We start from the raw sequence: 8,279 nt of genomic DNA on the forward strand, positions 1-8,279 counted from the left end.
GTGACCCTATCTTTTCTTTTGAGATTCTCAAAGCATTGTCTGAAAGCTATCTTTTCCTTAAGTATTTAACAATTCTATCATTTTGTTTAGTTTCTAATCACAAAATGGTGTTTTTTCCTGTATAATCCATACAAAATTTGTCATTTTGTCACGACCTCTAGCTCGTAAAAATGCGCGATGACCTATCATTTTTATTATATTTTTCAACATATATCAATAGATACTACGTTTTGGCAAAGTATGAACAAATTCTATCATTTTTATTTTAGACTCCCATACCACCTTAAGGTAAAGGAAAATTTAAACAATTCAGTCTCAAATAGGCAAAAACATCTTACCCTCATATGCAAGTTCTAAGAAACTGCATATGACAAAGTTAAATTGGTGTTACAGAATTTGTAAGGGTTCCGCGGAACCCAGTGTCTCGCCTACTCTTTCTGTTAATCGCAGGCTAAACAAAAATGAGGTAATAAATCAATGAAATATTCCTGTTGATATTATCTTTAAATTATAAGAAGCTTCTGTCCATGTTTGGTAAAAAATTCAGGATAGTTTTTGAATTTAGTAAATGTTTAAAAACTTCAGACTAAATGTAATGTTAACTGGAAGAAAACTAAATTTCCTTCTAGATACTAGTACTAGATTTTGTTCATAATAAAATTAACGGTACCAATTTTCTTGCACCAGATGCGCATTTCGACAATACATGTCTCTTCAGTGATGCTTGTGGCCTAAATATTTGAAATCCAAAGCTTATATAAAAGATGAAGAGCAATAATCCAAAAGGTCCAAAAAGTATAGCCAAATCCGTGAAAGGAATCAGAGCTTTGCATGAGGGAGATACATTCCTTAATTTATGATAATTTCGAATATTTTGTAACAGCAAATTTTAATAAATTAATCTAGCTTCTGTCCATGTTTGGTACAAATCCAAAATAGTATAAGAAAGTTAAATTTTAACGCCGCCGACCACGACGACGGAATGTAGGATCGCTTAGTCTCGCTTTATTCAACTAATGTCGAAGGCTCGACAAAAAACACGTACCTTACTATTTAATAGATAACATACATGTTTATTTAATCTTATAAATATTTTGTTGTTTATATCAGTATTTACAAATTACTATTTTTATCTAATTTTACATTGTCAAATTCTTTATAGGGAATATTGCATTTATACATACATTTACATAAGAGTGTTATGTAATTATTTTCTGTGTTAATTTAGATTTAAATTATAGTGTCTTTCTAATGCATTTTTATGGGGTTAATTATGATCTTGCAGTGTGGATAATCTTATTGAAATTATGTCTCACAATCGATTCTTATTATTGATATGATGCATAAAGGTGCTGAATTGAAAAAGGGATATAATTGAGATAACATTTCCATTTGAAATAAATTTACATAATATGTGATTCGTTAATGTTGAATAAAAGGAAACTGTCAAATATTCTATGTTAGTGCTTTACAATTCAAAACACTTTTTCATAAGCAAATCGTTTATTCTCATATTTTAGACATAAAAAGACATGGCTTTGATATCAAGATTTGAATGATATCTGATTGGTTGTATAATTGTCTGGTTTTCTAGTACTCCCAACTATAACTAGACGCAAATTAAAAAACAGAAATCTATCCACAAAAATAATCTTACCAAACATTTAAGGTTATCAGAAACCTATAATGGTTCACCAGATCAATGTTTTACATACCAGCAAATAAAAAAAAATGATTTACCAGACTGATTGTACATTTTATATTTTGAGGACTTTTGATATGTTTTATTTTTCGAACATTGTGTCTTATTAACTGTGATATTTTGTTTAACAACATTTCTTCTGTATTAGCTTATTAAAATAGATTTATACTTTTATAGTTGATGCTATGTTGTTGTATCACACTGTTTATACTGTTTCTATATCATACAGTGCTTACAACAAATAAAACTAGAGTCTTTTGTGTTAGTAGTCAACTTTATTTTCATATGTTTATTAAGCACTGTTTTGTTGAAACAAAAAATGTTGATGGAATTCAGTTACGCAACAAAATATACGCAATGGCGTTGTCAGCTAATTTTCAAAATGTATGAGTTTGACTGTCCTCTGATATCTTTCGCCCCTCTTCAATGTAAATTAGTTCAGTTTTGTTTAAAGGTGTTCAATCTTAATAGATCTATAATTGTGTAAATATAACTGGTTTTTCGATTGACTCCTAATAAGTGTAACTACGCCTGAATAAAGATTTAATGGTTATATGTTGACCTGCCCATTATTTGACGGAAGGCCTGTAGTAATTGGCTGGTCTGAGCATATTTTATAAAACCAGCTGTCACAATTACTTTAGTGAATACAACTGCCCAAAGACAATTAGAGAGAAAACTGTCATACTAAGAAGGGTTGGTTGCCTTCATTATAAATGACCATGTTATACCCTAATTTTGATGAGACTATTATTAAGTATGTCCTTTATGTATTGGACATTTATCATTTTTAGACTACCATACCCCATAACACAGCCTATGAAATAACAAATAGCATTTCAATAGAGTCAAAATAACATTGAATGTAGTAATTATAGGTCACAGTACAACCTCAACAATGAGCAAAACCCATTCTAAATAGTTATCTACAAATTACTTGAAAACACATGAAACAAAAATATGTCTCCATAGAAGTAACAAGGAAGTCACTTCTATACCTTGACAATTCAATGTTAAACTTTGTGACATAGTCCTACAGACAATCGTGATACAGAGCATAATTAAATGTGTGCCTTCCTTTGAAGGAATGATATAGGTTTTGAAGGAATATAAAAACCCTCATTACTTCAGTCCGAAAATATCTATAATGGAAAAGGCTTTCAACAAAATCATTGTATAAACAAAACCCTGTAGCAAAATTTCAAGATTAAGATATTCAGTTGCGCTAATTGTTGTCCGAAGCACCATGTGATATATTGATAAACTTCGTTACAAGTGAGAGTATGTTTGCATATAGAAATGTATGCCAAATGAAAAAAAAATGTTTTAAATTTTCATTTCATTTTTTCGATTCAGCCTTGCTGGATCTATGCGATCACTCTGGTTTTGGAGAGGGTGCAAAATACTTAGTTGAAGACATATCATGAAACTAATTATGTTTTTATGTCTTGCAGAAACTTTCTGCACCATTTTAATCACCAACTACCAACTTTTTACATGTTATGTGCCCTTAGATTAAGAAAAGATTGATCGAACCATCCTTTTATTTTAAATTAACACTCGCATATAACTCCTTTGTAAATCACAATTTAATTGTAAAAAAATCACTCCGTCATTGTTTGGAAATGAAAAGAGAAAAATATAGAAAAAAGTGACCAATTGTCAAGAATATAAATATACTTTCAGTTGGAGATTTTGAATAGTCAATACGTTTTTTCTGTTCTCAACAGTAACATACCGCCCGTTCCATACGTGAACATATATATCATTTAGTATGTTCTGCTCTTGCATGTTCATTTCGAGGGTCGTGTTTCTCATACAAAAACATTCCCAATAGAGTAATGAGTAATAAGAACGACATAATGAAAACGACACTGCAAAATGTTTTCGAAGATTTGACTTTTAGAAACCAGTATAGGCATTCGATATGTTTACCGATTGTGGCATTTTGACTGGCTATATATTTATGTACTGTCCTTAGTTTAATTTAGGTATTCGTTGATGTTCTGTGATTTACATGTAGAAACACAACTTAAAGTTTATCATTTATTAATAATTACATTAGATGTATGTTTCATTATAATACTTTATTTTGATTGGCTAACTGCACAGCACGGGTTATTCCGTAAGCAATTGCATCACTCAATAAAACTTTTCATTCATGATAGCACGTGGTCCCACAATAAAGTGCACAGGTAAATAAAATACAAAATTTATAAAATTCGTGTTTTCATGATCATAGCTAAAAAATGTATTTATAAGTATTGAATGCTTCTTTTTGTAACTTTATAGGGTTGTAAAAAAGCGTTGACCGTGCGCACATTTTTAGTAAGAAGCGCTTCCGCGCTTCATACAAAATATACTTCGGTCAACGCTTTTACACCCCAATAAATTTACAAAAAGAAGCTTTCAATACTTATAAATACATTTTTTAGCTATGATCATGAAAACACGAATTTTATAAATTTTGTATTTTATTTACCTGTGCACTTTATTGTGGGACCACGTTCTTTTGCATATTTTGATATAATTTCTGACATTTCCTTCTCAGTCAGCGTAATTTCGTTTTTTATTTTATGGAAATTGTTGGCACCATCTAGATGTAGTTTGTGTCGTCTTTCCTTTTCATTGTCGAAAAATTCAAGACTAGATTCAATTTTATTTTGCACTTCTTTCATTTTAGAAAACGTGGTATCATAAATCTCATTCAATGTTTTATATTTGTGTTTTTGGTGGGATTCTATCAAACAGCTTGCACACACAGATTTCGCACAATCCATGCAGAATACACAACACTTGTGTCCTTTATGAGTTGGACATGGCATATCCTGAAGATCAACCTTTCGGATTGCCTGTGCAGCGTCAATACCTCCGCAATCTTTTAGATTTAAAATTTCGTGTTTTTCGGCTGATTTAATTTTTGAATGAATCTTTGTTGTACAAAGTTGACACATAAATACATCACAGTTTATACACCTCCATCTTATTACTGGCGACTCTTCACAGAACTGACACATTGCTGGTGTCTGAGCTTCCCCTATGAGTTGAGAAAACGCCATTTCCAAATGATTTAAGAAAAATCATTGATACACTTTTTATGAATATAAATAGTCTATTAATAAAATACTTCCTGAATTTTTAGAATGTCATTCCAAACTGTATGAATGTAAGGTTCAAGTGGAACGATACACTATAAAATAAATGTAGGTCAGACTGAGTTGTCCATTCGTGTGATGTGTTTTTCATTTGATTTTGCCATGTGATAAAGGACTTTCCGATTGAATCTTCCTCAGAGTTTAGTATTTTTGTGATTTTACTTTTTTCTGTATGTTTTATAGATGAATTACTTATTTTCCTGGTATTGGTCGCCCCTTCTGATTAATTAACCCTACCCCCCCCCCCCCCCCCCCCCAAAAAAAAAGAACAGTGCACACGCTAAAATATCTCGCCTTCTTTACTGTTACCATTGATAATATGGTGATAGTCCTAAATAGAAAGCTTGACTACAACTATTACATAAATTTAGCATGGTCCAAGAAATGAGGTTAAAGTCATAAAAACCAAACGAAAAATACATGTTCACTTTACAATCATTCAATACACTAAAAATATTTAAAAAATGTTGCTTATAGTTTCTAAGAAAACTTACTTAACCAGGAAAACTAACCATTGACCATTTAATAATGAAAATGAGGAACAATACTAGGCAGACATGTACAGCTTACAACAAATATGGTTAACCCTTTGCTTATGTTTTCAGAAAAACAACAGACCAAAACACATAAACCTAACAATGAGCAATGAACTGTGAAATGAGGGCAAGGTGAAATAAAACCTGCGAGACCAACATGTAAATCATAAAATATTTCAATACACCAAATATAGTTGACCTATTACATACAGTATTAGAAAATATGACAAACACTCAGAAATTTAAGTTTCACCGCGAACCATGGTGATGAGGTCAAGGTCACATAACATCTGCCAATTGGACATGTACACCTTACAATCATTCCATAAACCAAATATAGTAGACATATTGTATACAGTATACAATAGGTCTGCTATATTTGGTTTATATAATACAGTATAGGAAAACAGACCAAAGCACAAAAACTTAACTATAACTACTGAACTATAAAAATGAGGTCAAGGACAGATGACACCTGCCAGTTGAATATGTACACCTCACAATCCCTCCATACACCAAATATTCTAGACCTATTGCGTATAGTATCTGAGATATGGACTTGACAACCAAAATTCAACCTTGTTCACTGATCCATGTAATGAGGTCAAGGTAAAATGAAAACTTCTGACGGGCATGAGGACATCGAAAGGTACGCACATACTACATAAAGTTATCATATTACTCATAATAAGATAGAAATAAACATTTCAAAATGTCCAAATTAGTAGTCACTGAACCATGAAAATAAGGTCAATGACAATGGAGATGTGACGGACGGAAACTTAGTAACATTAGGCATCTATATACAAAGTATGAAGCATCCGGGTCTTCCATCTTCTAAAATATAAAGCTTATAAGCAGTAAGCTAGCACCGCTGAAGGATCATTATCCCTATGTCGAACTTTCAGCGACAAAATTCGCAGGCTCGACAAAAAACTACAAATAAACACACGAGTGCACACGCTGAAATGTCTCCCCTTCTTTGATAACTATTGGTATTATGTTGATAGTCTAAAATACAAAACTTTACTACAACTACCACATACACTTTACATGATCGAAGAAAAAGTAGTAAAGGTCAAATAAAAAACCCAAGAAATACATGTTCACCTTCCAATCTTTGAATACACGAAATATAGTTGAACTATTGCTAATATTTAAAAAGAAAATGACTTAACCAAGAAAACTATGAAAATGAGGTCAAGGTCAGATGAACACTGTCAGACAGCACACCTTACTTTAAATATATGCATTAAATACAGTTGACCTATTGCTTATAGTATCTAAGAAACAAACTTAAGCATAAAAACTTAACATTGACAAATGAACCATGCAAATGAGGTCACGGTAAGATGATACCTGCAAATTAGACATATACATACTACAAACTTCCATACAACAAATACTGACATATTGCTTGTAAATTAAGAACACGCTGAAATGTATCACCTTCTTTTCTAATCATCTATATTTTATTGATAGTTATAAAACATCAGATTAATGAAGTCAAGTCGCACGAATTCTTTAAAGGAGAAGGTCAACTGCTAATAAAATTATCGAATTACATTGCACACAGATGCATGCCACAACTGTTTACCATAAACCGAAAAGCCAAAGAATCGGCTGCAGAAAATCATTCAAAGCTCTTAAGTTTGATCCGCATACTTGCCAAACACACTGTAATGGGTGGAACAAATAAAAAGCAAAATCAAAGGGTGCAAAACAGAACCCAAGACATGCCAAACAGAATTGGTTGATCTTTCTGGTGTTGGTTATAGACAGTCATTGTTTTCGACAGTGACACAAAGTTCAAACCAGGATTTTAGTTTATATCAAATGATTTGAAAAATAAAATGACGTAATCAACTCATCTTTCAAACTAATTTTGTTGACCTATTGCTTATTTATTAACTTTTTTTTAAGTCGTAACTGAACCATGAAAATGAGATCAAGGACAATGGACATTTGACAAATGGAAACTTTGTAACAAGAGGCATCTGTATACAAAGTATGAAGTATCCATGTTTTCCTTCTTCTATAATAGCAAGCTTTTAAGCAGTTACCCAAAATCGCCGTCATTGCCTGATCACTTTCCCAAAGTCGAGCTTTCTGTGACAAAAACGCACCAAAACACAAAATCTAAATACTGAGCTATAAACAGTGAAAATGAGGTCAATATCAAATAAAATTAAGACTGACATGCACATCAAAACATATTTCATGCACAAAATATAGCACACCTAACGCATACAGAATAAGAAAAGAAAAAAACAAGAACTTTACTGTAGCCACTGAACCATAAACAGGCTTAGGTCAGATAACACCTGTCAGTTGGACATGAACACACACCTTAAAATTCTTTCATAAACCCAGTATAGTAGATCTATTACTTATAGTATCTCAGATATGAACTTAACCTTGTTCACTGATCCATGAAATGAGGACGAGGTCAACTGAAAACTGTCTGAAAGAATATGAGAATTTACTATTACAAAAAAATCTTGAAATTTTTCAAGTTGTCACTGAAGAACTAAAATGAGGTGAAGGTCAATGGACATGTCACAGACGGAAACTTTATACCATAGGGCATGCATATATATTTAAGGTATAAAGCATCCAGGTCTTGCACCTATGTCAGGAGCAGGATCTGTTTACCCTTCTGGAGCACCCAAGATCACCCTTAGTTTTTGGTGGGGTTCGTGTTGCTTAGTCTTTAGTTTTCTGTTTTGTCTTCTGTACTATTTTATGTGTGTTTATTTTCAATCTATGAGGATGGCTATCCCTCTTTTCTAAAATATAAATCTTTTTAAGAAGTTAGCTTACGCAGCGACGGAACACTATCCCTATGTTGAACTTTCTGTGACAAATGTACATGTTTCCTCCTGT

This window comes from Mytilus trossulus, chromosome 3 (genome assembly GCF_036588685.1).
Source record: "Mytilus trossulus isolate FHL-02 chromosome 3, PNRI_Mtr1.1.1.hap1, whole genome shotgun sequence".
NCBI lineage: Eukaryota > Metazoa > Mollusca > Bivalvia > Mytilida > Mytilidae > Mytilus > Mytilus trossulus.